Source organism: Aulostomus chinensis, chromosome 15, assembly GCF_037954235.1.
Source record: "Aulostomus chinensis isolate RoL2024-O1b breed Wild chromosome 15, RoL_Achi_v1.0, whole genome shotgun sequence".
NCBI lineage: Eukaryota > Metazoa > Chordata > Actinopteri > Syngnathiformes > Aulostomidae > Aulostomus > Aulostomus chinensis.
The window spans coordinates 2,760,238-2,786,839 of NC_141334.1; the positions used below are offsets into that span (position 1 = coordinate 2,760,238).

The 26,602-nt window shown below is 45.0% G+C and overlaps 1 protein-coding gene and 60 non-coding genes across 63 annotated transcripts in view; all 61 read right to left on the reverse strand.

Moving 5' to 3' along the window:
- Positions 1-26,602, reverse strand: part of LOC147248223 (rap1 GTPase-activating protein 2-like) — a 78,398-nt gene that overhangs the window by 35,599 nt on the left and 16,197 nt on the right. The window lies entirely within an intron of this gene.
- trnay-gua (transfer RNA tyrosine (anticodon GUA)) lies at positions 116-203 on the reverse strand. Its single transcript is given in 2 exon segments — positions 116-151; positions 167-203. It is a non-coding gene; the product is annotated as a tRNA-Tyr (tRNA).
- Positions 511-598, reverse strand: trnay-gua (transfer RNA tyrosine (anticodon GUA)). Its single transcript is given in 2 exon segments — positions 511-546; positions 562-598. It is a non-coding gene; the product is annotated as a tRNA-Tyr (tRNA).
- On the reverse strand, positions 906-993 carry trnay-gua (transfer RNA tyrosine (anticodon GUA)). The gene is given in 2 exon segments: positions 906-941; positions 957-993. It is a non-coding gene; the product is annotated as a tRNA-Tyr (tRNA).
- On the reverse strand, positions 1,301-1,388 carry trnay-gua (transfer RNA tyrosine (anticodon GUA)). Its single transcript is given in 2 exon segments — positions 1,301-1,336; positions 1,352-1,388. It is a non-coding gene; the product is annotated as a tRNA-Tyr (tRNA).
- trnay-gua (transfer RNA tyrosine (anticodon GUA)) lies at positions 1,696-1,783 on the reverse strand. Its single transcript is given in 2 exon segments — positions 1,696-1,731; positions 1,747-1,783. It is a non-coding gene; the product is annotated as a tRNA-Tyr (tRNA).
- On the reverse strand, positions 2,091-2,178 carry trnay-gua (transfer RNA tyrosine (anticodon GUA)). The gene is given in 2 exon segments: positions 2,091-2,126; positions 2,142-2,178. It is a non-coding gene; the product is annotated as a tRNA-Tyr (tRNA).
- Positions 2,486-2,573, reverse strand: trnay-gua (transfer RNA tyrosine (anticodon GUA)). Its single transcript is given in 2 exon segments — positions 2,486-2,521; positions 2,537-2,573. It is a non-coding gene; the product is annotated as a tRNA-Tyr (tRNA).
- Positions 2,881-2,968, reverse strand: trnay-gua (transfer RNA tyrosine (anticodon GUA)). The gene is given in 2 exon segments: positions 2,881-2,916; positions 2,932-2,968. It is a non-coding gene; the product is annotated as a tRNA-Tyr (tRNA).
- trnay-gua (transfer RNA tyrosine (anticodon GUA)) lies at positions 3,277-3,364 on the reverse strand. The gene is given in 2 exon segments: positions 3,277-3,312; positions 3,328-3,364. It is a non-coding gene; the product is annotated as a tRNA-Tyr (tRNA).
- On the reverse strand, positions 3,673-3,760 carry trnay-gua (transfer RNA tyrosine (anticodon GUA)). The gene is given in 2 exon segments: positions 3,673-3,708; positions 3,724-3,760. It is a non-coding gene; the product is annotated as a tRNA-Tyr (tRNA).
- Positions 4,069-4,156, reverse strand: trnay-gua (transfer RNA tyrosine (anticodon GUA)). The gene is given in 2 exon segments: positions 4,069-4,104; positions 4,120-4,156. It is a non-coding gene; the product is annotated as a tRNA-Tyr (tRNA).
- On the reverse strand, positions 4,465-4,552 carry trnay-gua (transfer RNA tyrosine (anticodon GUA)). The gene is given in 2 exon segments: positions 4,465-4,500; positions 4,516-4,552. It is a non-coding gene; the product is annotated as a tRNA-Tyr (tRNA).
- Positions 4,861-4,948, reverse strand: trnay-gua (transfer RNA tyrosine (anticodon GUA)). The gene is given in 2 exon segments: positions 4,861-4,896; positions 4,912-4,948. It is a non-coding gene; the product is annotated as a tRNA-Tyr (tRNA).
- Positions 5,256-5,343, reverse strand: trnay-gua (transfer RNA tyrosine (anticodon GUA)). Its single transcript is given in 2 exon segments — positions 5,256-5,291; positions 5,307-5,343. It is a non-coding gene; the product is annotated as a tRNA-Tyr (tRNA).
- Positions 5,651-5,738, reverse strand: trnay-gua (transfer RNA tyrosine (anticodon GUA)). The gene is given in 2 exon segments: positions 5,651-5,686; positions 5,702-5,738. It is a non-coding gene; the product is annotated as a tRNA-Tyr (tRNA).
- Positions 6,047-6,134, reverse strand: trnay-gua (transfer RNA tyrosine (anticodon GUA)). Its single transcript is given in 2 exon segments — positions 6,047-6,082; positions 6,098-6,134. It is a non-coding gene; the product is annotated as a tRNA-Tyr (tRNA).
- On the reverse strand, positions 6,442-6,529 carry trnay-gua (transfer RNA tyrosine (anticodon GUA)). Its single transcript is given in 2 exon segments — positions 6,442-6,477; positions 6,493-6,529. It is a non-coding gene; the product is annotated as a tRNA-Tyr (tRNA).
- Positions 6,838-6,925, reverse strand: trnay-gua (transfer RNA tyrosine (anticodon GUA)). The gene is given in 2 exon segments: positions 6,838-6,873; positions 6,889-6,925. It is a non-coding gene; the product is annotated as a tRNA-Tyr (tRNA).
- Positions 7,234-7,321, reverse strand: trnay-gua (transfer RNA tyrosine (anticodon GUA)). Its single transcript is given in 2 exon segments — positions 7,234-7,269; positions 7,285-7,321. It is a non-coding gene; the product is annotated as a tRNA-Tyr (tRNA).
- Positions 7,630-7,717, reverse strand: trnay-gua (transfer RNA tyrosine (anticodon GUA)). Its single transcript is given in 2 exon segments — positions 7,630-7,665; positions 7,681-7,717. It is a non-coding gene; the product is annotated as a tRNA-Tyr (tRNA).
- Positions 8,421-8,508, reverse strand: trnay-gua (transfer RNA tyrosine (anticodon GUA)). Its single transcript is given in 2 exon segments — positions 8,421-8,456; positions 8,472-8,508. It is a non-coding gene; the product is annotated as a tRNA-Tyr (tRNA).
- On the reverse strand, positions 8,816-8,903 carry trnay-gua (transfer RNA tyrosine (anticodon GUA)). Its single transcript is given in 2 exon segments — positions 8,816-8,851; positions 8,867-8,903. It is a non-coding gene; the product is annotated as a tRNA-Tyr (tRNA).
- On the reverse strand, positions 9,211-9,298 carry trnay-gua (transfer RNA tyrosine (anticodon GUA)). The gene is given in 2 exon segments: positions 9,211-9,246; positions 9,262-9,298. It is a non-coding gene; the product is annotated as a tRNA-Tyr (tRNA).
- Positions 9,606-9,693, reverse strand: trnay-gua (transfer RNA tyrosine (anticodon GUA)). The gene is given in 2 exon segments: positions 9,606-9,641; positions 9,657-9,693. It is a non-coding gene; the product is annotated as a tRNA-Tyr (tRNA).
- Positions 9,999-10,086, reverse strand: trnay-gua (transfer RNA tyrosine (anticodon GUA)). The gene is given in 2 exon segments: positions 9,999-10,034; positions 10,050-10,086. It is a non-coding gene; the product is annotated as a tRNA-Tyr (tRNA).
- trnay-gua (transfer RNA tyrosine (anticodon GUA)) lies at positions 10,395-10,482 on the reverse strand. The gene is given in 2 exon segments: positions 10,395-10,430; positions 10,446-10,482. It is a non-coding gene; the product is annotated as a tRNA-Tyr (tRNA).
- Positions 10,790-10,877, reverse strand: trnay-gua (transfer RNA tyrosine (anticodon GUA)). Its single transcript is given in 2 exon segments — positions 10,790-10,825; positions 10,841-10,877. It is a non-coding gene; the product is annotated as a tRNA-Tyr (tRNA).
- On the reverse strand, positions 11,186-11,273 carry trnay-gua (transfer RNA tyrosine (anticodon GUA)). Its single transcript is given in 2 exon segments — positions 11,186-11,221; positions 11,237-11,273. It is a non-coding gene; the product is annotated as a tRNA-Tyr (tRNA).
- On the reverse strand, positions 11,977-12,064 carry trnay-gua (transfer RNA tyrosine (anticodon GUA)). The gene is given in 2 exon segments: positions 11,977-12,012; positions 12,028-12,064. It is a non-coding gene; the product is annotated as a tRNA-Tyr (tRNA).
- On the reverse strand, positions 12,372-12,459 carry trnay-gua (transfer RNA tyrosine (anticodon GUA)). Its single transcript is given in 2 exon segments — positions 12,372-12,407; positions 12,423-12,459. It is a non-coding gene; the product is annotated as a tRNA-Tyr (tRNA).
- On the reverse strand, positions 12,768-12,855 carry trnay-gua (transfer RNA tyrosine (anticodon GUA)). Its single transcript is given in 2 exon segments — positions 12,768-12,803; positions 12,819-12,855. It is a non-coding gene; the product is annotated as a tRNA-Tyr (tRNA).
- Positions 13,163-13,250, reverse strand: trnay-gua (transfer RNA tyrosine (anticodon GUA)). Its single transcript is given in 2 exon segments — positions 13,163-13,198; positions 13,214-13,250. It is a non-coding gene; the product is annotated as a tRNA-Tyr (tRNA).
- On the reverse strand, positions 13,559-13,646 carry trnay-gua (transfer RNA tyrosine (anticodon GUA)). Its single transcript is given in 2 exon segments — positions 13,559-13,594; positions 13,610-13,646. It is a non-coding gene; the product is annotated as a tRNA-Tyr (tRNA).
- On the reverse strand, positions 13,955-14,042 carry trnay-gua (transfer RNA tyrosine (anticodon GUA)). Its single transcript is given in 2 exon segments — positions 13,955-13,990; positions 14,006-14,042. It is a non-coding gene; the product is annotated as a tRNA-Tyr (tRNA).
- On the reverse strand, positions 14,351-14,438 carry trnay-gua (transfer RNA tyrosine (anticodon GUA)). The gene is given in 2 exon segments: positions 14,351-14,386; positions 14,402-14,438. It is a non-coding gene; the product is annotated as a tRNA-Tyr (tRNA).
- trnay-gua (transfer RNA tyrosine (anticodon GUA)) lies at positions 15,142-15,229 on the reverse strand. Its single transcript is given in 2 exon segments — positions 15,142-15,177; positions 15,193-15,229. It is a non-coding gene; the product is annotated as a tRNA-Tyr (tRNA).
- On the reverse strand, positions 15,537-15,624 carry trnay-gua (transfer RNA tyrosine (anticodon GUA)). The gene is given in 2 exon segments: positions 15,537-15,572; positions 15,588-15,624. It is a non-coding gene; the product is annotated as a tRNA-Tyr (tRNA).
- On the reverse strand, positions 15,930-16,017 carry trnay-gua (transfer RNA tyrosine (anticodon GUA)). Its single transcript is given in 2 exon segments — positions 15,930-15,965; positions 15,981-16,017. It is a non-coding gene; the product is annotated as a tRNA-Tyr (tRNA).
- On the reverse strand, positions 16,326-16,413 carry trnay-gua (transfer RNA tyrosine (anticodon GUA)). Its single transcript is given in 2 exon segments — positions 16,326-16,361; positions 16,377-16,413. It is a non-coding gene; the product is annotated as a tRNA-Tyr (tRNA).
- trnay-gua (transfer RNA tyrosine (anticodon GUA)) lies at positions 17,116-17,203 on the reverse strand. The gene is given in 2 exon segments: positions 17,116-17,151; positions 17,167-17,203. It is a non-coding gene; the product is annotated as a tRNA-Tyr (tRNA).
- Positions 17,511-17,598, reverse strand: trnay-gua (transfer RNA tyrosine (anticodon GUA)). Its single transcript is given in 2 exon segments — positions 17,511-17,546; positions 17,562-17,598. It is a non-coding gene; the product is annotated as a tRNA-Tyr (tRNA).
- trnay-gua (transfer RNA tyrosine (anticodon GUA)) lies at positions 17,906-17,993 on the reverse strand. The gene is given in 2 exon segments: positions 17,906-17,941; positions 17,957-17,993. It is a non-coding gene; the product is annotated as a tRNA-Tyr (tRNA).
- On the reverse strand, positions 18,299-18,386 carry trnay-gua (transfer RNA tyrosine (anticodon GUA)). Its single transcript is given in 2 exon segments — positions 18,299-18,334; positions 18,350-18,386. It is a non-coding gene; the product is annotated as a tRNA-Tyr (tRNA).
- trnay-gua (transfer RNA tyrosine (anticodon GUA)) lies at positions 18,695-18,782 on the reverse strand. Its single transcript is given in 2 exon segments — positions 18,695-18,730; positions 18,746-18,782. It is a non-coding gene; the product is annotated as a tRNA-Tyr (tRNA).
- trnay-gua (transfer RNA tyrosine (anticodon GUA)) lies at positions 19,090-19,177 on the reverse strand. The gene is given in 2 exon segments: positions 19,090-19,125; positions 19,141-19,177. It is a non-coding gene; the product is annotated as a tRNA-Tyr (tRNA).
- Positions 19,486-19,573, reverse strand: trnay-gua (transfer RNA tyrosine (anticodon GUA)). Its single transcript is given in 2 exon segments — positions 19,486-19,521; positions 19,537-19,573. It is a non-coding gene; the product is annotated as a tRNA-Tyr (tRNA).
- On the reverse strand, positions 19,882-19,969 carry trnay-gua (transfer RNA tyrosine (anticodon GUA)). The gene is given in 2 exon segments: positions 19,882-19,917; positions 19,933-19,969. It is a non-coding gene; the product is annotated as a tRNA-Tyr (tRNA).
- Positions 20,278-20,365, reverse strand: trnay-gua (transfer RNA tyrosine (anticodon GUA)). Its single transcript is given in 2 exon segments — positions 20,278-20,313; positions 20,329-20,365. It is a non-coding gene; the product is annotated as a tRNA-Tyr (tRNA).
- On the reverse strand, positions 21,069-21,156 carry trnay-gua (transfer RNA tyrosine (anticodon GUA)). Its single transcript is given in 2 exon segments — positions 21,069-21,104; positions 21,120-21,156. It is a non-coding gene; the product is annotated as a tRNA-Tyr (tRNA).
- On the reverse strand, positions 21,464-21,551 carry trnay-gua (transfer RNA tyrosine (anticodon GUA)). Its single transcript is given in 2 exon segments — positions 21,464-21,499; positions 21,515-21,551. It is a non-coding gene; the product is annotated as a tRNA-Tyr (tRNA).
- trnay-gua (transfer RNA tyrosine (anticodon GUA)) lies at positions 21,860-21,947 on the reverse strand. Its single transcript is given in 2 exon segments — positions 21,860-21,895; positions 21,911-21,947. It is a non-coding gene; the product is annotated as a tRNA-Tyr (tRNA).
- On the reverse strand, positions 22,651-22,738 carry trnay-gua (transfer RNA tyrosine (anticodon GUA)). Its single transcript is given in 2 exon segments — positions 22,651-22,686; positions 22,702-22,738. It is a non-coding gene; the product is annotated as a tRNA-Tyr (tRNA).
- On the reverse strand, positions 23,046-23,133 carry trnay-gua (transfer RNA tyrosine (anticodon GUA)). The gene is given in 2 exon segments: positions 23,046-23,081; positions 23,097-23,133. It is a non-coding gene; the product is annotated as a tRNA-Tyr (tRNA).
- trnay-gua (transfer RNA tyrosine (anticodon GUA)) lies at positions 23,442-23,529 on the reverse strand. Its single transcript is given in 2 exon segments — positions 23,442-23,477; positions 23,493-23,529. It is a non-coding gene; the product is annotated as a tRNA-Tyr (tRNA).
- trnay-gua (transfer RNA tyrosine (anticodon GUA)) lies at positions 23,837-23,924 on the reverse strand. Its single transcript is given in 2 exon segments — positions 23,837-23,872; positions 23,888-23,924. It is a non-coding gene; the product is annotated as a tRNA-Tyr (tRNA).
- Positions 24,233-24,320, reverse strand: trnay-gua (transfer RNA tyrosine (anticodon GUA)). The gene is given in 2 exon segments: positions 24,233-24,268; positions 24,284-24,320. It is a non-coding gene; the product is annotated as a tRNA-Tyr (tRNA).
- On the reverse strand, positions 24,629-24,716 carry trnay-gua (transfer RNA tyrosine (anticodon GUA)). Its single transcript is given in 2 exon segments — positions 24,629-24,664; positions 24,680-24,716. It is a non-coding gene; the product is annotated as a tRNA-Tyr (tRNA).
- Positions 25,025-25,112, reverse strand: trnay-gua (transfer RNA tyrosine (anticodon GUA)). The gene is given in 2 exon segments: positions 25,025-25,060; positions 25,076-25,112. It is a non-coding gene; the product is annotated as a tRNA-Tyr (tRNA).
- On the reverse strand, positions 25,815-25,902 carry trnay-gua (transfer RNA tyrosine (anticodon GUA)). Its single transcript is given in 2 exon segments — positions 25,815-25,850; positions 25,866-25,902. It is a non-coding gene; the product is annotated as a tRNA-Tyr (tRNA).
- Positions 26,210-26,297, reverse strand: trnay-gua (transfer RNA tyrosine (anticodon GUA)). Its single transcript is given in 2 exon segments — positions 26,210-26,245; positions 26,261-26,297. It is a non-coding gene; the product is annotated as a tRNA-Tyr (tRNA).

The following is a 26,602-nucleotide window of genomic DNA, read 5'->3' on the forward strand; positions in this document are numbered from 1 at the left end:
GTGGGTTCCAGATTGACACAGACCTTGATACATCTCATTGCGTCATGGGACATGACGGAGCCTGACCTTGACCTGATACACGCACAGAGGGAAGAGGGTACTCGCGCAAAACACCTCCTTCGAGCCGGAGTTGAACCAGCGACCAAAGGATTCCTGGTACTAAGACCTACAGTCCTCCGCTCTACCAACTGAGATATCGAAGGGAAACACAGCAGTTGAACTAATTCAGCTGTTGCATTGCTGTTTGATTTTACGTCCAACTTTGAGTTTTGGCGTTTTTTTTGTCGAAATTGTCAAATGAACATGGGAAAATGTGCCAGAAAACCAAGATTTGGTCCAACAATACCCGTTTAAAACACATGACCTCTCAATACACAATAAACCATCACAGACTGGTGGGTTCCAGATTGACACAGACCTTGATACATCTCATTGCTTCATGGGACATGGAGGAGCCTGACCTTGACCTGATACACGCACAGAGGGAAGAGGGTAATATGGCAAAAAACCTCCTTCGAGCCGGAGTTGAACCAGCGACCTAAGGATTCCTGGTACTAACACCTACAGTCCTCCGCTCTACCAACGGAGCTATCGAAGGGAAACACAGCAGCTGAACTAATTCAGCTGTTGCATTGCTGCTTCATTTAACGTCCAACTTTGAGTTTTGGCGTTTTTTTTGTCGAAATTGTCAAATGAACATGGGAAAATGTGCCAGAAAACCAAGATTTGGTCCAACAATACCCGTTTAAAACACATGACCTCTCAATACACAATAGACCATCACAGACTGGTGGGTTCCAGATTGACACAGACCTTGATACATCTCATTGCTTCATGGGACATGGAGGAGCCTGACCTTGACCTGATACACGCACAGAGGGAAGAGGGTACTCGCGCAAAACACCTCCTTCGAGCCGGAGTTGAACCAGCGACCTAAGGATTCCTGGTACTAACACCTACAGTCCTCCGCTCTACCAACTGAGCTATCGAAGGGAAACACAGCAGTTGAATTAATTCAGCTGTTGCATTGCTGCTTCATTTTACGTCCAACTTTGAGTTTTGGCGTTTTTTTTGTCGAAATTGTCAAATGAACATGGGAAAATGTGCCAGAAAACCAAGATTTGGTCCAACAATACCCGTTTAAAACACATGACCTCTCAATACACAATAAACCATCACAGACTGGTGGGTTCCAGATTGACACAGACCTTGATACATCTCATTGCTTCATGGGACATGGAGGAGCCTGACCTTGACCTGATACACGCAAAGAGGGAAGAGGGTAATATGGCAAAACACCTCCTTCGAGCCGGAGTTGAACCAGCGACCTAAGGATTTCTGGTACTAACACCTACAGTCCTCCGCTCTACCAACTGAGCTATCGAAGGGAAACACAGCAGTGGAACTAATTCAGCTGTTGCAGTGCTGCTTCATTTAACGTCCAACTTTGAGTTTTGGCGTTTTTTTTGTCGAAATTGTCAAATGAACATGGGAAAATGTGCCAGAAAACCAAGATTTGGTCCAACAATACCGCTTTAAAACACATGACCTCTCAATACACACTAAACCATCACAGACTGGTGGGTTCCAGATTGACACAGACCTTGATACATCTCATTGCTTCATGGGACATGGAGGAGCCTGACCTTGACCTGATACACGCACAGAGGGAAGAGGGTACTCGCGCAAAACACCTCCTTCGAGCCGGAGTTGAACCAGCGACCTAAGGATTCCTGGTACTAACACCTACAGTCCTCCGCTCTACCAACTGAGCTATCGAAGGGAAACACAGCAGTTGAACTAATTCAGCTGTTGCATTGCTGCTTCATTTAACGTCCAACTTTGAGTTTTGGCGTTTTTTTTGTCGAAATTGTCAAATGAACATGGGAAAATGTGCCAGAAAACCAAGATTTAGTCCAACAATTCCGCTTTAAAACACATGACCTCTCAATACACAATAAACCATCACAGACTGGTGGGTTCCAGATTGACACAGACCTTGATACATCTCATTGCTTCATGGGACATGGAGGAGCCTGACCTTGACCTGATACACGCACAGAGGGAAGAGGGTACTGGCGCAAAACACCTCCTTCGAGCCGGAGTTGAACCAGCGACCTAAGGATTCCTGGTACTAACACCTACAGTCCTCCGCTCTACCAACTGAGCTATCGAAGGGAAACACAGCAGTTGAACTAATTCAGCTGTTGCATTGCTGCTTCATTTAACGTCCAACTTTGAGTTTTGGCGTTTTTTTTGTCGAAATTGTCAAATGAACATGGGAAAATGTGCCAGAAAACCAAGATTTGGTCCAACAATACCCGTTTAAAACACATGACCTCGCAATACACAATAAACCATCACAGACTGGTGGGTTCCAGATTGACACAGACCTTGATACATCTCATTGCTTCATGGGACATGGAGGAGCCTGACCTTGACCTGATACACGCACAGAGGGAAGAGGGTACTCGCGCAAAATACCTCCTTCGAGCCGGAGTTGAACCAGCGACCTAAGGATTCCTGGTACTAACACCTACAGTCCTCCGCTCTACCAACTGAGCTATCGAAGGTAAACACAGCAGTGGAACTAATTCAGCTGTTGCATTGCTGTTGGATTTTACGTCCAACTTTGAGTTCTGGCGTTTTTTTTGTCGAAATTGTCAAATGAACATGGGAAAATGTGCCAGAAAACCAAGATTTGGTCCAACAATTCCGCTTTAAAACACATGACCTCTCAATACACAATTAACCATCACAGACTGGTGGGTTCCAGATTGACACAGACCTTGATACATCTCATTGCTTCATGGGACATGGAGGAGCCTGACCTTGACCTGATACACGCACAGAGGGAAGAGGGTACTGGCGCAAAACACCTCCTTCGAGCCGAAGTTGAACCAGCGACCTAAGGATTCCTGGTATTAACACCTACAGTCCTCCGCTCTATCAACTGAGCTATCGAAGGGAAACACAGCAGTTGAACTAATTCAGCTGTTGCATTGCTGCTTCATTTAACGTCCAACTTTGAGTTTTGGCGTTTTTTTTGTCGAAATTGTCAAATGAACATGGGAAAATGTGCCAGAAAACCAAGATTTGGTCCAACAATACCCGCTTTAAAACACATGACCTCTCAATACACAATAAACCATCACAGACTGGTGGGTTCCAGATTGACACAGACCTTGATACATCTCATTGCTTCATGGGACATGGAGGAGCCTGACCTTGACCTGATACACGCACAGAGGGAAGAGGGTAATATGGCAAAACACCTCCTTCGAGCCGGAGTTGAACCAGCGACCTAAGGATTCCTGGTACTAACACCTACAGTCCTCCGCTCTACCAACTGAGCTATCGAAGGGAAACACAGCAGTTGAACTAATTCAGCTGTTGCATTGCTGCTTCATTTAACGTCCAACTTTGAGTTTTGGCGTTTTTTTTGTCGAAATTGTCAAATGAACATGGGAAAATGTGCCAGAAAACCAAGATTTGGTCCAACAATACCCGCTTTAAAACACATGACCTCTCAATGCACAATAAACCATCACAGACTGGTGGGTTCCAGATTGACACAGACCTTGATACATCTCATTGCTTCATGGGACATGGAGGAGCCTGACCTTGACCTGATACACGCACAGAGGGAAGAGGGTACTCGCGCAAAACACCTCCTTCGAGCCGGAGTTGAACCAGCGACCTAAGGATTCCTGGTACTAACACCTACAGTCCTCCGCTCTACCAACTGAGCTATCGAAGGGAAACACAGCAGTTGAACTAATTCAGCTGTTGCATTGCTGTTTGATTTTACGTCCAACTTTGAGTTTTGGCGTTTTTTTTGTCGAAATTGTCAAATGAACATGGGAAAATGTGCCAGAAAACCAAGATTTGGTCCGACAATACCCGCTTTAAAACACATGACCTCTCAATGCACAATAAACCATCACAGACTGGTGGGTTCTAGATTGACACAGACCTTGATACATCTCATTGCTTCATGGGACATGGAGGAGCCTGACCTTGACCTGATACACGCACAGAGGGAAGAGGGTACTGGCGCAAAACACCTCCTTCGAGCCGGAGTTGAACCAGCGACCTAAGGATTCCTGGTAATAACACCTACAGTCCTCCGCTCTACCAACTGAGCTATCGAAGGGAAACACAGCAGTTGAACTAATTCAGCTGTTGCATTGCTGTTTGATTTTACGTCCAACTTTGAGTTTTGGCGTTTTTTTTTGTCGAAATTGTCAAATGAACATGGGAAAATGTGCCAGAAAACCAAGATTTGGTCCAACAATACCCGTTTAAAACACATGACCTCTCAATACACAATAAACCATCACAGACTGGTGGGTTCCACATTGACACAGACCTTGATACATCTCATTGCTTCATGGGACATGGAGGAGCCTGACCTTGACCTGATACACGCACAGAGGGAAGAGGGTACTATGGCAAAACACCTCCTTCGAGCCGGAGTTGAACCAACGACCTAAGGATTTCTGGTACTAACACCTACAGTCCTCCGCTCTACCAACTGAGCTATCAAAGGGAAACACAGCAGTTGAATTAATTCAGCTGTTGCATTGCTGCTTCATTTAACGTCCAATTTTGAATTTTTGGCGTTTTTTTGTCGAAATTGTCAAATGAACAAGGGAAAATGTGCCAGAAAACCAAGATTTGGTCCAACAATACCCGCTTTAAAACACATGACCTCTCAATGCACAATAAACCATCACAGACTGGTGGGTTCCAGATTGACACAGACCTTGATACATCTCATTGCTTCATGGGACATGGAGGAGCCTGACCTTGACCTGATACACGCACAGAGGGAAGAGGGTACTATGGCAAAACACCTCCTTCGAGCCGGAGTTGAACCAGCGACCTAAGGATTCCTGGTACTAACACCTACAGTCCTCCTCTCTACCAACTGAGCTATCGAAGGGAAACACAGCAGTTGAACTAATTCAGCTGTTGCATTGCTGTTTGATTTTACGTCCAACTTTGAGTTTTGGCGTTTTTTTGTCGAAATTGTCAAATGAACATGGGAAAATGTGCCAGAAAACCAAGATTTGGTCCGACAATACCCGCTTTAAAACACATGACCTCTCAATACACAATAAACCATCACAGACTGGTGGGTTCCAGATTGACACAGACCTTGATACATCTCATTGCTTCATGGGACATGGAGGAGCCTGACCTTGACCTGATACACGCACAGAGGGAAGAGGGTACTCGCGCAAAATACCTCCTTCGAGCCGGAGTTGAACCAGCGACCTAAGGATTCCTGGTACTAACACCTACAGTCCTCCGCTCTACCAACTGAGCTATCGAAGGTAAACACAGCAGTTGAACTAATTCAGCTGTTGCATTGCTGTTGGATTTTACGTCCAACTTTGAGTTCTGGCGTTTTTTTTGTCGAAATTGTCAAATGAACATGGGAAAATGTGCCAGAAAACCAAGATTTGGTCCAACAATTCCGCTTTAAAACACATGACCTCTCAATACACAATTAACCATCACAGACTGGTGGGTTCCAGATTGACACAGACCTTGATACATCTCATTGCTGCATGGGACATGGAGGAGCCTGACCTTGACCTGATACACGCACAGAGGGAAGAGGGTACTGGCGCAAAACACCTCCTTCGAGCCGAAGTTGAACCAGCGACCTAAGGATTCCTGGTATTAACACCTACAGTCCTCCGCTCTATCAACTGAGCTATCGAAGGGAAACACAGCAGTTGAACTAATTCAGCTGTTGCATTGCTGCTTCATTTAACGTCCAACTTTGAGTTTTGGCGTTTTTTTTGTCGAAATTGTCAAATGAACATGGGAAAATGTGCCAGAAAACCAAGATTTGGTCCAACAATACCCGCTTTAAAACACATGACCTCTCAATACACAATAAACCATCACAGACTGGTGGGTTCCAGATTGACACAGACCTTGATACATCTCATTGCTTCATGGGACATGGAGGAGCCTGACCTTGACCTGATACACGCACAGAGGGAAGAGGGTAATATGGCAAAACACCTCCTTCGAGCCGGAGTTGAACCAGCGACCTAAGGATTCCTGGTACTAACACCTACAGTCCTCCGCTCTACCAACTGAGCTATCGAAGGGAAACACAGCAGTTGAACTAATTCAGCTGTTGCATTGCTGCTTCATTTAACGTCCAACTTTGAGTTTTGGCGTTTTTTTTGTCGAAATTGTCAAATGAACATGGGAAAATGTGCCAGAAAACCAAGATTTAGTCCAACAATTCCGCTTTAAAACACATGACCTCTCAATACACAATTAACCATCACAGACTGGTGGGTTCCAGATTGACACAGACCTTGATACATCTCATTGCTTCATGGGACATGGAGGAGCCTGACCTTGACCTGATACACGCACAGAGGGAAGAGGGTACTCGCGCAAAACACCTCCTTCGAGCCGGAGTTGAACCAGCGACCTAAGGATTCCTGGTACTAACACCTACAGTCCTCCGCTCTACCAACTGAGCTATCGAAGGGAAACACAGCAGTTGAACTAATTCAGCTGTTGCATTGCTGTTTGATTTTACGTCCAACTTTGAGTTTTGGCGTTTTTTTTGTCGAAATTGTCAAATGAACATGGGAAAATGTGCCAGAAAACCAAGATTTGGTCCGACAATACCCGCTTTAAAACACATGACCTCTCAATGCACAATAAACCATCACAGACTGGTGGGTTCCAGATTGACACAGACCTTGATACATCTCATTGCTTCATGGGACATGGAGGAGCCTGACCTTGACCTGATACACGCACAGAGGGAAGAGGGTACTGGCGCAAAACACCTCCTTCGAGCCGGAGTTGAACCAGCGACCTAAGGATTCCTGGTAATAACACCTACAGTCCTCCGCTCTACCAACTGAGCTATCGAAGGGAAACACAGCAGTTGAACTAATTCAGCTGTTGCATTGCTGTTTGATTTTACGTCCAACTTTGAGTTTTGGCGTTTTTTTTTGTCGAAATTGTCAAATGAACATGGGAAAATGTGCCAGAAAACCAAGATTTGGTCCAACAATACCCGTTTAAAACACATGACCTCTCAATACACAATAAACCATCACAGACTGGTGGGTTCCAGATTGACACAGACCTTGATACATCTCATTGCTTCATGGGACATGGAGGAGCCTGACCTTGACCTGATACACGCACAGAGGGAAGAGGGTACTATGGCAAAACACCTCCTTCGAGCCGGAGTTGAACCAGCGACCTAAGGATTTCTGGTACTAACACCTACAGTCCTCCGCTCTACCAACTGAGCTATCAAAGGGAAACACAGCAGTTGAATTAATTCAGCTGTTGCATTGCTGCTTCATTTAACGTCCAATTTTGAATTTTTGGCGTTTTTTTGTCGAAATTGTCAAATGAACAAGGGAAAATGTGCCAGAAAACCAAGATTTGGTCCAACAATACCCGCTTTAAAACACATGACCTCTCAATGCACAATAAACCATCACAGACTGGTGGGTTCCAGATTGACACAGACCTTGATACATCTCATTGCTTCATGGGACATGGAGGAGCCTGACCTTGACCTGATACACGCACAGAGGGAAGAGGGTACTATGGCAAAACACCTCCTTCGAGCCGGAGTTGAACCAGCGACCTAAGGATTCCTGGTACTAACACCTACAGTCCTCCTCTCTACCAACTGAGCTATCGAAGGGAAACACAGCAGTTGAACTAATTCAGCTGTTGCATTGCTGTTTGATTTTACGTCCAACTTTGAGTTTTGGCGTTTTTTTTTGTCGAAATTGTCAAATGAACATGGGAAAATGTGCCAGAAAACCAAGATTTGGTCCAACAATACCCGTTTAAAACACATGACCTCTCAATGCACAATAAACCATCACAGACTGGTGGGTTCCAGATTGACACAGACCTTGATACATCTCATTGCTTCATGGGACATGGAGGAGCCTGACCTTGACCTGATACACGCACAGAGGTAAGAGGGTACTATGGCAAAACACCTCCTTCGAGCCGGAGTTGAACCAGCAACCTAAGGATTTCTGGTACTAACACCTACAGACCTCCGCTGTACAAACTGAGCTATCGAAGAGAAACACAGCAGTTGAACTAATTCAGCTGTTGCATTGCTGTTTGATTTTACGTCCAACTTTGAGTTTTGGCGTTTTTTTGTCGAAATTGTCAAATGAACATGGGAAAATGTGCCAGAAAACCAAGATTTGGTCCGACAATACCCGCTTTAAAACACATGACCTCTCAATACACAATAAACCATCACAGACTGGTGGGTTCCAGATTGACACAGACCTTGATACATCTCATTGCTTCATGGGACATGGAGGAACCTGACCTTGACCTGATACACGCACAGAGGGAAGAGGGTACTCGCGCAAAACACCTCCTTCGAGCCGGAGTTGAACCAGCGACCTAAGGATTCCTGGTACTAACACCTACAGTCCTCCGCTCTACCAACTGAGCTATCGAAGGGAAACACAGCAGTTGAACTAATTCAGCTGTTGCATTGCTGCTTCATTTAACGTCCAATTTTGAGTTTTGGCGTTTTTTTTGTCGAAATTGTCAAATGAACATGGGAAAATGTGCCAGAAAACCAAGATTTAGTCCAACAATTCCGCTTTAAAACACATGACCTCTCAATACACAATAAACCATCACAGACTGGTGGGTTCCAGATTGACACAGACCTTGATACATCTCATTGCTTCATGGGACATGGAGGAGCCTGACCTTGACCTGATACACGCACAGAGGGAAGAGGGTACTGGCGCAAAACACCTCCTTCGAGCCGGAGTTGAACCAGCGACCTAAGGATTCCTGGTACTAACACCTACAGTCCTCCGCTCTACCAACTGAGCTATCGAAGGGAAACACAGCAGTTGAACTAATTCAGCTGTTGCATTGCTGCTTCATTTAACGTCCAACTTTGAGTTTTGGCGTTTTTTTTGTCGAAATTGTCAAATGAACATGGGAAAATGTGCCAGAAAACCAAGATTTAGTCCAACAATTCCGCTTTAAAATACATGACCTCTCAATACACAATTAACCATCACAGACTGGTGGGTTCCAGATTGACACAGACCTTGATACATCTCATTGCTTCATGGGACATGGAGGAGCCTGACCTTGACCTGATACACGCACAGAGGGAAGAGGGTACTCGCGCAAAACACCTCCTTCGAGCCGGAGTTGAACCAGCGACCTAAGGATTCCTGGTACTAACACCTACAGTCCTCCGCTCTACCAACTGAGCTATCGAAGGGAAACACAGCAGTTGAACTAATTCAGCTGTTGCATTGCTGTTGGATTTTACGTCCAACTTTGAGTTCTGGCGTTTTTTTTGTCGAAATTGTCAAATGAACATGGGAAAATGTGCCAGAAAACCAAGATTTGGTCCAACAATACCCGTTTAAAACACATGACCTCTCAATGCACAATAAACCATCACAGACTGGTGGGTTCCAGATTGACACAGACCTTGATACATCTCATTGCTTCATGGGACATGGAGGAGCCTGACCTTGACCTGATACACGCACAGAGGGAAGAGGGTAATATGGCAAAACACCTCCTTCGAGCCGGAGTTGAACCAGCGACCTAAGGATTCCTGGTACTAACACCTACAGTCCTCCGCTCTACCAACTGAGCTATCGAAGGGAAACACAGCAGTTGAACTAATTCAGCTGTTGCATTGCTGCTTCATTTAACGTCCAACTTTGAGTTTTGGCGTTTTTTTTGTCGAAATTGTCAAATGAACATGGGAAAATGTGCCAGAAAACCAAGATTTAGTCCAACAATTCCGCTTTAAAATACATGACCTCTCAATACACAATTAACCATCACAGACTGGTGGGTTCCAGATTGACACAGACCTTGATACATCTCATTGCTTCATGGGACATGGAGGAGCCTGACCTTGACCTGATACACGCACAGAGGGAAGAGGGTACTGGCGCAAAAAATCCTTCGAGCCGGAGTTGAACCAGCGACCTAAGGATTCCTGGTATTAACACCTACAGTCCTCCGCTCTATCAACTGAGCTATCGAAGGGAAACACAGCAGTTGAACTAATTCAGCTGTTGCATTGCTGCTTCATTTAACGTCCAACTTTGAGTTTTGGCGTTTTTTTTGTCGAAATTGTCAAATGAACATGGGAAAATGTGCCAGAAAACCAAGATTTGGTCCAACAATACCCGCTTTAAAACACATGACCTCTCAATACACAATAAACCATCACAGACTGGTGGGTTCCAGATTGACACAGACCTTGATACATCTCATTGCTTCATGGGACATGGAGGAGCCTGACCTTGACCTGATACACGCACAGAGGGAAGAGGGTAATATGGCAAAACACCTCCTTCGAGCCGGAGTTGAACCAGCGACCTAAGGATTCCTGGTACTAACACCTACAGTCCTCCGCTCTACCAACTGAGCTATCGAAGGGAAACACAGCAGTTGAACTAATTCAGCTGTTGCATTGCTGCTTCATTTAACGTCCAACTTTGAGTTTTGGCGTTTTTTTTGTCGGAATTGTCAAATGAACATGGGAAAATGTGCCAGAAAACCAAGATTTAGTCCAACAATTCCGCTTTAAAACACATGACCTCTCAATACACAATTAACCATCACAGACTGGTGGGTTCCAGATTGACACAGACCTTGATACATCTCATTGCTTCATGGGACATGGAGGAGCCTGACCTTGACCTGATACACGCACAGAGGGAAGAGGGTACTCGCGCAAAACACCTCCTTCGAGCCGGAGTTGAACCAGCGACCTAAGGATTCCTGGTACTAACACCTACAGTCCTCCGCTCTACCAACTGAGCTATCGAAGGGAAACACAGCAGTTGAACTAATTCAGCTGTTGCATTGCTGTTTGATTTTACGTCCAACTTTGAGTTTTGGCGTTTTTTTTGTCGAAATTGTCAAATGAACATGGGAAAATGTGCCAGAAAACCAAGATTTGGTCCGACAATACCCGCTTTAAAACACATGACCTCTCAATGCACAATAAACCATCACAGACTGGTGGGTTCCAGATTGACACAGACCTTGATACATCTCATTGCTTCATGGGACATGGAGGAGCCTGACCTTGACCTGATACACGCACAGAGGGAAGAGGGTACTGGCGCAAAACACCTCCTTCGAGCCGGAGTTGAACCAGCGACCTAAGGATTCCTGGTAATAACACCTACAGTCCTCCGCTCTACCAACTGAGCTATCGAAGGGAAACACAGCAGTTGAACTAATTCAGCTGTTGCATTGCTGTTTGATTTTACGTCCAACTTTGAGTTTTGGCGTTTTTTTTTGTCGAAATTGTCAAATGAACATGGGAAAATGTGCCAGAAAACCAAGATTTGGTCCAACAATACCCGTTTAAAACACATGACCTCTCAATACACAATAAACCATCACAGACTGGTGGGTTCCACATTGACACAGACCTTGATACATCTCATTGCTTCATGGGACATGGAGGAGCCTGACCTTGACCTGATACACGCACAGAGGTAAGAGGGTACTATGGCAAAACACCTCCTTCGAGCCGGAGTTGAACCAGCAACCTAAGGATTTCTGGTACTAACACCTACAGACCTCCGCTGTACAAACTGAGCTATCGAAGAGAAACACAGCAGTTGAACTAATTCAGCTGTTGCATTGCTGTTTGATTTTACGTCCAACTTTGAGTTTTGGCGTTTTTTTGTCGAAATTGTCAAATGAACATGGGAAAATGTGCCAGAAAACCAAGATTTGGTCCGACAATACCCGCTTTAAAACACATGACCTCTCAATACACAATAAACCATCACAGACTGGTGGGTTCCAGATTGACACAGACCTTGATACATCTCATTGCTTCATGGGACATGGAGGAGCCTGACCTTGACCTGATACACGCACAGAGGGAAGAGGGTACTCGCGCAAAATACCTCCTTCGAGCCGGAGTTGAACCAGCGACCTAAGGATTCCTGGTACTAACACCTACAGTCCTCCGCTCTACCAACTGAGCTATCGAAGGTAAACACAGCAGTTGAACTAATTCAGCTGTTGCATTGCTGTTGGATTTTACGTCCAACTTTGAGTTCTGGCGTTTTTTTTGTCGAAATTGTCAAATGAACATGGGAAAATGTGCCAGAAAACCAAGATTTGGTCCAACAATTCCGCTTTAAAACACATGACCTCTCAATACACAATTAACCATCACAGACTGGTGGGTTCCAGATTGACACAGACCTTGATACATCTCATTGCTGCATGGGACATGGAGGAGCCTGACCTTGACCTGATACACGCACAGAGGGAAGAGGGTACTGGCGCAAAACACCTCCTTCGAGCCGAAGTTGAACCAGCGACCTAAGGATTCCTGGTATTAACACCTACAGTCCTCCGCTCTATCAACTGAGCTATCGAAGGGAAACACAGCAGTTGAACTAATTCAGCTGTTGCATTGCTGCTTCATTTAACGTCCAACTTTGAGTTTTGGCGTTTTTTTTGTCGAAATTGTCAAATGAACATGGGAAAATGTGCCAGAAAACCAAGATTTGGTCCAACAATACCCGCTTTAAAACACATGACCTCTCAATACACAATAAACCATCACAGACTGGTGGGTTCCAGATTGACACAGACCTTGATACATCTCATTGCTTCATGGGACATGGAGGAGCCTGACCTTGACCTGATACACGCACAGAGGGAAGAGGGTAATATGGCAAAACACCTCCTTCGAGCCGGAGTTGAACCAGCGACCTAAGGATTCCTGGTACTAACACCTACAGTCCTCCGCTCTACCAACTGAGCTATCGAAGGGAAACACAGCAGTTGAACTAATTCAGCTGTTGCATTGCTGCTTCATTTAACGTCCAACTTTGAGTTTTGGCGTTTTTTTTGTCGAAATTGTCAAATGAACATGGGAAAATGTGCCAGAAAACCAAGATTTAGTCCAACAATTCCGCTTTAAAACACATGACCTCTCAATACACAATTAACCATCACAGACTGGTGGGTTCCAGATTGACACAGACCTTGATACATCTCATTGCTTCATGGGACATGGAGGAGCCTGACCTTGACCTGATACACGCACAGAGGGAAGAGGGTACTCGCGCAAAACACCTCCTTCGAGCCGGAGTTGAACCAGCGACCTAAGGATTCCTGGTACTAACACCTACAGTCCTCCGCTCTACCAACTGAGCTATCGAAGGGAAACACAGCAGTTGAACTAATTCAGCTGTTGCATTGCTGTTTGATTTTACGTCCAACTTTGAGTTTTGGCGTTTTTTTTGTCGAAATTGTCAAATGAACATGGGAAAATGTGCCAGAAAACCAAGATTTGGTCCGACAATACCCGCTTTAAAACACATGACCTCTCAATGCACAATAAACCATCACAGACTGGTGGGTTCCAGATTGACACAGACCTTGATACATCTCATTGCTTCATGGGACATGGAGGAGCCTGACCTTGACCTGATACACGCACAGAGGGAAGAGGGTACTGGCGCAAAACACCTCCTTCGAGCCGGAGTTGAACCAGCGACCTAAGGATTCCTGGTAATAACACCTACAGTCCTCCGCTCTACCAACTGAGCTATCGAAGGGAAACACAGCAGTTGAACTAATTCAGCTGTTGCATTGCTGTTTGATTTTACGTCCAACTTTGAGTTTTGGCGTTTTTTTTTGTCGAAATTGTCAAATGAACATGGGAAAATGTGCCAGAAAACCAAGATTTGGTCCAACAATACCCGTTTAAAACACATGACCTCTCAATACACAATAAACCATCACAGACTGGTGGGTTCCAGATTGACACAGACCTTGATACATCTCATTGCTTCATGGGACATGGAGGAGCCTGACCTTGACCTGATACACGCACAGAGGGAAGAGGGTACTATGGCAAAACACCTCCTTCGAGCCGGAGTTGAACCAGCGACCTAAGGATTTCTGGTACTAACACCTACAGTCCTCCGCTCTACCAACTGAGCTATCAAAGGGAAACACAGCAGTTGAATTAATTCAGCTGTTGCATTGCTGCTTCATTTAACGTCCAATTTTGAATTTTTGGCGTTTTTTTGTCGAAATTGTCAAATGAACAAGGGAAAATGTGCCAGAAAACCAAGATTTGGTCCAACAATACCCGCTTTAAAACACATGACCTCTCAATGCACAATAAACCATCACAAACTGGTGGGTTCCAGATTGACACAGACCTTGATACATCTCATTGCTTCATGGGACATGGAGGAGCCTGACCTTGACCTGATACACGCACAGAGGGAAGAGGGTACTATGGCAAAACACCTCCTTCGAGCCGGAGTTGAACCAGCGACCTAAGGATTCCTGGTACTAACACCTACAGTCCTCCTCTCTACCAACTGAGCTATCGAAGGGAAACACAGCAGTTGAACTAATTCAGCTGTTGCATTGCTGTTTGATTTTACGTCCAACTTTGAGTTTTGGCGTTTTTTTTTGTCGAAATTGTCAAATGAACATGGGAAAATGTGCCAGAAAACCAAGATTTGGTCCAACAATACCCGTTTAAAACACATGACCTCTCAATGCACAATAAACCATCACAGACTGGTGGGTTCCAGATTGACACAGACCTTGATACATCTCATTGCTTCATGGGACATGGAGGAGCCTGACCTTGACCTGATACACGCACAGAGGTAAGAGGGTACTATGGCAAAACACCTCCTTCGAGCCGGAGTTGAACCAGCAACCTAAGGATTTCTGGTACTAACACCTACAGACCTCCGCTGTACAAACTGAGCTATCGAAGAGAAACACAGCAGTTGAACTAATTCAGCTGTTGCATTGCTGTTTGATTTTACGTCCAACTTTGAGTTTTGGCGTTTTTTTGTCGAAATTGTCAAATGAACATGGGAAAATGTGCCAGAAAACCAAGATTTGGTCCGACAATACCCGCTTTAAAACACATGACCTCTCAATACACAATAAACCATCACAGACTGGTGGGTTCCAGATTGACACAGACCTTGATACATCTCATTGCTTCATGGGACATGGAGGAACCTGACCTTGACCTGATACACGCACAGAGGGAAGAGGGTACTCGCGCAAAACACCTCCTTCGAGCCGGAGTTGAACCAGCGACCTAAGGATTCCTGGTACTAACACCTACAGTCCTCCGCTCTACCAACTGAGCTATCGAAGGGAAACACAGCAGTTGAACTAATTCAGCTGTTGCATTGCTGCTTCATTTAACGTCCAATTTTGAGTTTTGGCGTTTTTTTTGTCGAAATTGTCAAATGAACATGGGAAAATGTGCCAGAAAACCAAGATTTAGTCCAACAATTCCGCTTTAAAACACATGACCTCTCAATACACAATAAACCATCACAGACTGGTGGGTTCCAGATTGACACAGACCTTGATACATCTCATTGCTTCATGGGACATGGAGGAGCCTGACCTTGACCTGATACACGCACAGAGGGAAGAGGGTACTGGCGCAAAACACCTCCTTCGAGCCGGAGTTGAACCAGCGACCTAAGGATTCCTGGTACTAACACCTACAGTCCTCCGCTCTACCAACTGAGCTATCGAAGGGAAACACAGCAGTTGAACTAATTCAGCTGTTGCATTGCTGCTTCATTTAACGTCCAACTTTGAGTTTTGGCGTTTTTTTTGTCGAAATTGTCAAATGAACATGGGAAAATGTGCCAGAAAACCAAGATTTAGTCCAACAATTCCGCTTTAAAATACATGACCTCTCAATACACAATTAACCATCACAGACTGGTGGGTTCCAGATTGACACAGACCTTGATACATCTCATTGCTTCATGGGACATGGAGGAGCCTGACCTTGACCTGATACACGCACAGAGGGAAGAGGGTACTGGCGCAAAAAATCCTTCGAGCCGGAGTTGAACCAGCGACCTAAGGATTCCTGGTATTAACACCTACAGTCCTCCGCTCTATCAACTGAGCTATCGAAGGGAAACACAGCAGTTGAACTAATTCAGCTGTTGCATTGCTGCTTCATTTAACGTCCAACTTTGAGTTTTGGCGTTTTTTTTGTCGAAATTGTCAAATGAACATGGGAAAATGTGCCAGAAAACCAAGATTTGGTCCAACAATACCCGCTTTAAAACACATGACCTCTCAATACACAATAAACCATCACAGACTGGTGGGTTCCAGATTGACACAGACCTTGATACATCTCATTGCTTCATGGGACATGGAGGAGCCTGACCTTGACCTGATACACGCACAGAGGGAAGAGGGTAATATGGCAAAACACCTCCTTCGAGCCGGAGTTGAACCAGCGACCTAAGGATTCCTGGTACTAACACCTACAGTCCTCCGCTCTACCAACTGAGCTATCGAAGGGAAACACAGCAGTTGAACTAATTCAGCTGTTGCATTGCTGCTTCATTTAACGTCCAACTTTGAGTTTTGGCGTTTTTTTTGTCGGAATTGTCAAATGAACATGGGAAAATGTGCCAGAAAACCAAGATTTGGTCCAACAATACCCGTTTAAAACACATGACCTCTCAATGCACAATAAACCATCACAGACTGGTGGGTTCCAGATTGACACAGACCTTGATACATCTCATTGCTTCATGGGACATGGAGGAGCCTGACCTTGACCTGATACACGCACAGAGGTAAGAGGGTACTATGGCAAAACACCTCCTTCGAGCCGGAGTTGAACCAGCAACCTAAGGATTTCTGGTACTAACACCTACAGACCTCCGCTGTACAAACTGAGCTATCGAAGAGAAACACAGCAGTTGAACTAATTCAGCTGTTGCATTGCTGTTTGATTTTACGTCCAACTTTGAGTTTTGGCGTTTTTTTGTCGAAATTGTCAAATGAACATGGGAAAATGTGCCAGAAAACCAAGATTTGGTCCGACAATACCCGCTTTAAAACACATGACCTCTCAATACACAATAAACCATCACAGACTGGTGGGTTCCAGATTGACACAGACCTTGATACATCTCATTGCTTCATGGGACATGGAGGAACCTGACCTTGACCTGATACACGCACAGAGGGAAGAGGGTACTCACGCAAAACACCTCCTTCGAGCCGGAGTTGAACCAGCGACCTAAGGATTCCTGGTACTAACACCTACAGTCCTCCGCTCTACCAACTGAGCTATCGAAGGGAAACACAGCAGTTGAACTAATTCAGCTGTTGCATTGCTGCTTCATTTAACGTCCAACTTTGAGTTTTGGCGTTTTTTTTGTCAAAATTGTCAAATGAACATGGGAAAATGTGCCAGAAAACCAAGATTTGGTCCAACAATACCCGTTTAAAACACATGACCTCGCAATACACAATAAACCATCACAGACTGGTGGGTTCCAGATTGACACAGACCTTGATACATCTCATTGCTTCATGGGACATGGAGGAGCCTGACCTTGACCTGATACACGCACAGAGGGAAGAGGGTACTCGCGCAAAACACCTCCTTCGAGCCGGAGTTGAACCAGCGACCTAAGGATTCCTGGTACTAACACCTACAGTCCTCCGCTCTACCAACTGAGCTATCGAAGGGAAACACAGCAGTTGAACTAATTCAGCTGTTGCATTGCTGTTGGATTTTACGTCCAACTTTGAGTTCTGGCGTTTTTTTTGTCGAAATTGTCAAATGAACATGGGAAAATGTGCCAGAAAACCAAGATTTGGTCCAACAATACCCGTTTAAAACACATGACCTCTCAATGCACAATAAACCATCACAGACTGGTGGGTTCCAGATTGACACAGACCTTGATACATCTCATTGCTTCATGGGACATGGAGGAGCCTGACCTTGACCTGATACACGCACAGAGGGAAGAGGGTAATATGGCAAAACACCTCCTTCGAGCCGGAGTTGAACCAGCGACCTAAGGATTCCTGGTACTAACACCTACAGTCCTCCGCTCTACCAACTGAGCTATCGAAGGGAAACACAGCAGTTGAACTAATTCAGCTGTTGCATTGCTGCTTCATTTAACGTCCAACTTTGAGTTTTGGCGTTTTTTTTGTCGAAATTGTCAAATGAACATGGGAAAATGTGCCAGAAAACCAAGATTTAGTCCAACAATTCCGCTTTAAAATACATGACCTCTCAATACACAATTAACCATCACAGACTGGTGGGTTCCAGATTGACACAGACCTTGATACATCTCATTGCTTCATGGGACATGGAGGAGCCTGACCTTGACCTGATACACGCACAGAGGGAAGAGGGTACTGGCGCAAAAAATCCTTCGAGCCGGAGTTGAACCAGCGACCTAAGGATTCCTGGTATTAACACCTACAGTCCTCCGCTCTATCAACTGAGCTATCGAAGGGAAACACAGCAGTTGAACTAATTCAGCTGTTGCATTGCTGCTTCATTTAACGTCCAACTTTGAGTTTTGGCGTTTTTTTTGTCGAAATTGTCAAATGAACATGGGAAAATGTGCCAGAAAACCAAGATTTGGTCCAACAATACCCGCTTTAAAACACATGACCTCTCAATACACAATAAACCATCACAGACTGGTGGGTTCCAGATTGACACAGACCTTGATACATCTCATTGCTTCATGGGACATGGAGGAGCCTGACCTTGACCTGATACACGCACAGAGGGAAGAGGGTAATATGGCAAAACACCTCCTTCGAGCCGGAGTTGAACCAGCGACCTAAGGATTCCTGGTACTAACACCTACAGTCCTCCGCTCTACCAACTGAGCTATCGAAGGGAAACACAGCAGTTGAACTAATTCAGCTGTTGCATTGCTGCTTCATTTAACGTCCAACTTTGAGTTTTGGCGTTTTTTTTGTCGGAATTGTCAAATGAACATGGGAAAATGTGCCAGAAAACCAAGATTTAGTCCAACAATTCCGCTTTAAAACACATGACCTCTCAATACACAATTAACCATCACAGACTGGTGGGTTCCAGATTGACACAGACCTTGATACATCTCATTGCTTCATGGGACATGGAGGAGCCTGACCTTGACCTGATACACGCACAGAGGGAAGAGGGTACTCGCGCAAAACACCTCCTTCGAGCCGGAGTTGAACCAGCGACCTAAGGATTCCTGGTACTAACACCTACAGTCCTCCGCTCTACCAACTGAGCTATCGAAGGGAAACACAGCAGTTGAACTAATTCAGCTGTTGCATTGCTGTTTGATTTTACGTCCAACTTTGAGTTTTGGCGTTTTTTTTGTCGAAATTGTCAAATGAACATGGGAAAATGTGCCAGAAAACCAAGATTTGGTCCGACAATACCCGCTTTAAAACACATGACCTCTCAATGCACAATAAACCATCACAGACTGGTGGGTTCCAGATTGACACAGACCTTGATACATCTCATTGCTTCATGGGACATGGAGGAGCCTGACCTTGACCTGATACACGCACAGAGGGAAGAGGGTACTGGCGCAAAACACCTCCTTCGAGCCGGAGTTGAACCAGCGACCTAAGGATTCCTGGTAATAACACCTACAGTCCTCCGCTCTACCAACTGAGCTATCGAAGGGAAACACAGCAGTTGAACTAATTCAGCTGTTGCATTGCTGTTTGATTTTACGTCCAACTTTGAGTTTTGGCGTTTTTTTTTGTCGAAATTGTCAAATGAACATGGGAAAATGTGCCAGAAAACCAAGATTTGGTCCAACAATACCCGTTTAAAACACATGACCTCTCAATACACAATAAACCATCACAGACTGGTGGGTTCCACATTGACACAGACCTTGATACATCTCATTGCTTCATGGGACATGGAGGAGCCTGACCTTGACCTGATACACGCACAGAGGGAAGAGGGTACTATGGCAAAACACCTCCTTCGAGCCGGAGTTGAACCAGCGACCTAAGGATTTCTGGTACTAACACCTACAGTCCTCCGCTCTACCAACTGAGCTATCAAAGGGAAACACAGCAGTTGAATTAATTCAGCTGTTGCATTGCTGCTTCATTTAACGTCCAATTTTGAATTTTTGGCGTTTTTTTGTCGAAATTGTCAAATGAACAAGGGAAAATGTGCCAGAAAACCAAGATTTGGTCCAACAATACCCGCTTTAAAACACATGACCTCTCAATGCACAATAAACCATCACAGACTGGTGGGTTCCAGATTGACACAGACCTTGATACATCTCATTGCTTCATGGGACATGGAGGAGCCTGACCTTGACCTGATACACGCACAGAGGGAAGAGGGTACTATGGCAAAACACCTCCTTCGAGCCGGAGTTGAACCAGCGACCTAAGGATTCCTGGTACTAACACCTACAGTCCTCCTCTCTACCAACTGAGCTATCGAAGGGAAACACAGCAGTTGAACTAATTCAGCTGTTGCATTGCTGTTTGATTTTACGTCCAACTTTGAGTTTTGGCGTTTTTTTTTGTCGAAATTGTCAAATGAACATGGGAAAATGTGCCAGAAAACCAAGATTTGGTCCAACAATACCCGTTTAAAACACATGACCTCTCAATGCACAATAAACCATCACAGACTGGTGGGTTCCAGATTGACACAGACCTTGATACATCTCATTGCTTCATGGGACATGGAGGAGCCTGACCTTGACCTGATACACGCACAGAGGTAAGAGGGTACTATGGCAAAACACCTCCTTCGAGCCGGAGTTGAACCAGCAACCTAAGGATTTCTGGTACTAACACCTACAGACCTCCGCTGTACAAACTGAGCTATCGAAGAGAAACACAGCAGTTGAACTAATTCAGCTGTTGCATTGCTGTTTGATTTTACGTCCAACTTTGAGTTTTGGCGTTTTTTTGTCGAAATTGTCAAATGAACATGGGAAAATGTGCCAGAAAACCAAGATTTGGTCCGACAATACCCGCTTTAAAACACATGACCTCTCAATACACAATAAACCATCACAGACTGGTGGGTTCCAGATTGACACAGACCTTGATACATCTCATTGCTTCATGGGACATGGAGGAGCCTGACCTTGACCTGATACACGCACAGAGGGAAGAGGGTACTCGCGCAAAATACCTCCTTCGAGCCGGAGTTGAACCAGCGACCTAAGGATTCCTGGTACTAACACCTACAGTCCTCCGCTCTACCAACTGAGCTATCGAAGGTAAACACAGCAGTTGAACTAATTCAGCTGTTGCATTGCTGTTGGATTTTACGTCCAACTTTGAGTTCTGGCGTTTTTTTTGTCGAAATTGTCAAATGAACATGGGAAAATGTGCCAGAAAACCAAGATTTGGTCCAACAATTCCGCTTTAAAACACATGACCTCTCAATACACAATTAACCATCACAGACTGGTGGGTTCCAGATTGACACAGACCTTGATACATCTCATTGCTGCATGGGACATGGAGGAGCCTGACCTTGACCTGATACACGCACAGAGGGAAGAGGGTACTATGGCAAAACACCTCCTTCGAGCCGGAGTTGAACCAGCGACCTAAGGATTTCTGGTACTAACACCTACAGTCCTCCGCTCTACCAACTGAGCTATCAAAGGGAAACACAGCAGTTGAATTAATTCAGCTGTTGCATTGCTGCTTCATTTAACGTCCAATTTTGAATTTTTGGCGTTTTTTTGTCGAAATTGTCAAATGAACAAGGGAAAATGTGCCAGAAAACCAAGATTTGGTCCAACAATACCCGCTTTAAAACACATGACCTCTCAATGCACAATAAACCATCACAGACTGGTGGGTTCCAGATTGACACAGACCTTGATACATCTCATTGCTTCATGGGACATGGAGGAGCCTGACCTTGACCTGATACACGCACAGAGGGAAGAGGGTACTATGGCAAAACACCTCCTTCGAGCCGGAGTTGAACCAGCGACCTAAGGATTCCTGGTACTAACACCTACAGTCCTCCTCTCTACCAACTGAGCTATCGAAGGGAAACACAGCAGTTGAACTAATTCAGCTGTTGCATTGCTGTTTGATTTTACGTCCAACTTTGAGTTTTGGCGTTTTTTTTTGTCGAAATTGTCAAATGAACATGGGAAAATGTGCCAGAAAACCAAGATTTGGTCCAACAATACCCGTTTAAAACACATGACCTCTCAATGCACAATAAACCATCACAGACTGGTGGGTTCCAGATTGACACAGACCTTGATACATCTCATTGCTTCATGGGACATGGAGGAGCCTGACCTTGACCTGATACACGCACAGAGGTAAGAGGGTACTATGGCAAAACACCTCCTTCGAGCCGGAGTTGAACCAGCAACCTAAGGATTTCTGGTACTAACACCTACAGACCTCCGCTGTACAAACTGAGCTATCGAAGAGAAACACAGCAGTCGAACTAATTCAGCTGTTGCATTGCTGTTTGATTTTACGTCCAACTTTGAGTTTTGGCGTTTTTTTGTCGAAATTGTCAAATGAACATGGGAAAATGTGCCAGAAAACCAAGATTTGGTCCGACAATACCCGCTTTAAAACACATGACCTCTCAATACACAATAAACCATCACAGACTGGTGGGTTCCAGATTGACACAGACCTTGATACATCTCATTGCTTCATGGGACATGGAGGAGCCTGACCTTGACCTGATACACGCACAGAGGGAAGAGGGTACTCGCGCAAAATACCTCCTTCGAGCCGGAGTTGAACCAGCGACCTAAGGATTCCTGGTACTAACACCTACAGTCCTCCGCTCTACCAACTGAGCTATCGAAGGTAAACACAGCAGTTGAACTAATTCAGCTGTTGCATTGCTGTTGGATTTTACGTCCAACTTTGAGTTCTGGCGTTTTTTTTGTCGAAATTGTCAAATGAACATGGGAAAATGTGCCAGAAAACCAAGATTTGGTCCAACAATTCCGCTTTAAAACACATGACCTCTCAATACACAATTAACCATCACAGACTGGTGGGTTCCAGATTGACACAGACCTTGATACATCTCATTGCTGCATGGGACATGGAGGAGCCTGACCTTGACCTGATACACGCACAGAGGGAAGAGGGTACTGGCGCAAAACACCTCCTTCGAGCCGAAGTTGAACCAGCGACCTAAGGATTCCTGGTATTAACACCTACAGTCCTCCGCTCTATCAACTGAGCTATCGAAGGGAAACACAGCAGTTGAACTAATTCAGCTGTTGCATTGCTGCTTCATTTAACGTCCAACTTTGAGTTTTGGCGTTTTTTTTGTCGAAATTGTCAAATGAACATGGGAAAATGTGCCAGAAAACCAAGATTTGGTCCAACAATACCCGCTTTAAAACACATGACCTCTCAATACACAATAAACCATCACAGACTGGTGGGTTCCAGATTGACACAGACCTTGATACATCTCATTGCTTCATGGGACATGGAGGAGCCTGACCTTGACCTGATACACGCACAGAGGGAAGAGGGTAATATGGCAAAACACCTCCTTCGAGCCGGAGTTGAACCAGCGACCTAAGGATTCCTGGTACTAACACCTACAGTCCTCCGCTCTACCAACTGAGCTATCGAAGGGAAACACAGCAGTTGAACTAATTCAGCTGTTGCATTGCTGCTTCATTTAACGTCCAACTTTGAGTTTTGGCGTTTTTTTTGTCGAAATTGTCAAATGAACATGGGAAAATGTGCCAGAAAACCAAGATTTAGTCCAACAATTCCGCTTTAAAACACATGACCTCTCAATACACAATTAACCATCACAGACTGGTGGGTTCCAGATTGACACAGACCTTGATACATCTCATTGCTTCATGGGACATGGAGGAGCCTGACCTTGACCTGATACACGCACAGAGGGAAGAGGGTACTCGCGCAAAACACCTCCTTCGAGCCGGAGTTGAACCAGCGACCTAAGGATTCCTGGTACTAACACCTACAGTCCTCCGCTCTACCAACTGAGCTATCGAAGGGAAACACAGCAGTTGAACTAATTCAGCTGTTGCATTGCTGTTTGATTTTACGTCCAACTTTGAGTTTTGGCGTTTTTTTTGTCGAAATTGTCAAATGAACATGGGAAAATGTGCCAGAAAACCAAGATTTGGTCCGACAATACCCGCTTTAAAACACATGACCTCTCAATGCACAATAAACCATCACAGACTGGTGGGTTCCAGATTGACACAGACCTTGATACATCTCATTGCTTCATGGGACATGGAGGAGCCTGACCTTGACCTGATACACGCACAGAGGGAAGAGGGTACTGGCGCAAAACACCTCCTTCGAGCCGGAGTTGAACCAGCGACCTAAGGATTCCTGGTAATAACACCTACAGTCCTCCGCTCTACCAACTGAGCTATCGAAGGGAAACACAGCAGTTGAACTAATTCAGCTGTTGCATTGCTGTTTGATTTTACGTCCAACTTTGAGTTTTGGCGTTTTTTTTTGTCGAAATTGTCAAATGAACATGGGAAAATGTGCCAGAAAACCAAGATTTGGTCCAACAATACCCGTTTAAAACACATGACCTCTCAATACACAATAAACCATCACAGACTGGTGGGTTCCAGATTGACACAGACCTTGATACATCTCATTGCTTCATGGGACATGGAGGAGCCTGACCTTGACCTGATACACGCACAGAGGGAAGAGGGTACTATGGCAAAACACCTCCTTCGAGCCGGAGTTGAACCAGCGACCTAAGGATTTCTGGTACTAACACCTACAGTCCTCTGCTCTACCAACTGAGCTATCAAAGGGAAACACAGCAGTTGAATTAATTCAGCTGTTGCATTGCTGCTTCATTTAACGTCCAATTTTGAATTTTTGGCGTTTTTTTGTCGAAATTGTCAAATGAACAAGGGAAAATGTGCCAGAAAACCAAGATTTGGTCCAACAATACCCGCTTTAAAACACATGACCTCTCAATGCACAATAAACCATAACAGACTGGTGGGTTCCAGATTGACACAGACCTTGATACATCTCATTGCTTCATGGGACATGGAGGAGCCTGACCTTGACCTGATACACGCACAGAGGGAAGAGGGTACTATGGCAAAACACCTCCTTCGAGCCGGAGTTGAACCAGCGACCTAAGGATTCCTGGTACTAACACCTACAGTCCTCCTCTCTACCAACTGAGCTATCGAAGGGAAACACAGCAGTTGAACTAATTCAGCTGTTGCATTGCTGTTTGATTTTACGTCCAACTTTGAGTTTTGGCGTTTTTTTTTGTCGAAATTGTCAAATGAACATGGGAAAATGTGCCAGAAAACCAAGATTTGGTCCAACAATACCCGTTTAAAACACATGACCTCTCAATGCACAATAAACCATCACAGACTGGTGGGTTCCAGATTGACACAGACCTTGATACATCTCATTGCTTCATGGGACATGGAGGAGCCTGACCTTGACCTGATACACGCACAGAGGTAAGAGGGTACTATGGCAAAACACCTCCTTCGAGCCGGAGTTGAACCAGCAACCTAAGGATTTCTGGTACTAACACCTACAGACCTCCGCTGTACAAACTGAGCTATCGAAGAGAAACACAGCAGTTGAACTAATTCAGCTGTTGCATTGCTGTTTGATTTTACGTCCAACTTTGAGTTTTGGCGTTTTTTTGTCGAAATTGTCAAATGAACATGGGAAAATGTGCCAGAAAACCAAGATTTGGTCCGACAATACCCGTTTAAAACACATGACCTCTCAATGCACAATAAACCATCACAGACTGGTGGGTTCCAGATTGACACAGACCTTGATACATCTCATTGCTTCATGGGACATGGAGGAACCTGACCTTGACCTGATACACGCACAGAGGGAAGAGGGTACTCGCGCAAAACACCTCCTTCGAGCCGGAGTTGAACCAGCGACCTAAGGATTCCTGGTACTAACACCTACAGTCCTCCGCTCTACCAACTGAGCTATCGAAGGGAAACACAGCAGTTGAACTAATTCAGCTGTTGCATTGCTGCTTCATTTAACGTCCAATTTTGAGTTTTGGCGTTTTTTTTGTCGAAATTGTCAAATGAACATGGGAAAATGTGCCAGAAAACCAAGATTTAGTCCAACAATTCCGCTTTAAAACACATGACCTCTCAATACACAATAAACCATCACAGACTGGTGGGTTCCAGATTGACACAGACCTTGATACATCTCATTGCTTCATGGGACATGGAGGAGCCTGACCTTGACCTGATACACGCACAGAGGGAAGAGGGTACTGGCGCAAAACACCTCCTTCGAGCCGGAGTTGAACCAGCGACCTAAGGATTCCTGGTACTAACACCTACAGTCCTCCGCTCTACCAACTGAGCTATCGAAGGGAAACACAGCAGTTGAACTAATTCAGCTGTTGCATTGCTGCTTCATTTAACGTCCAACTTTGAGTTTTGGCGTTTTTTTTGTCAAAATTGTCAAATGAACATGGGAAAATGTGCCAGAAAACCAAGATTTGGTCCAACAATACCCGTTTAAAACACATGACCTCGCAATACACAATAAACCATCACAGACTGGTGGGTTCCAGATTGACACAGACCTTGATACATCTCATTGCTTCATGGGACATGGAGGAGCCTGACCTTGACCTGATACACGCACAGAGGGAAGAGGGTACTCGCGCAAAACA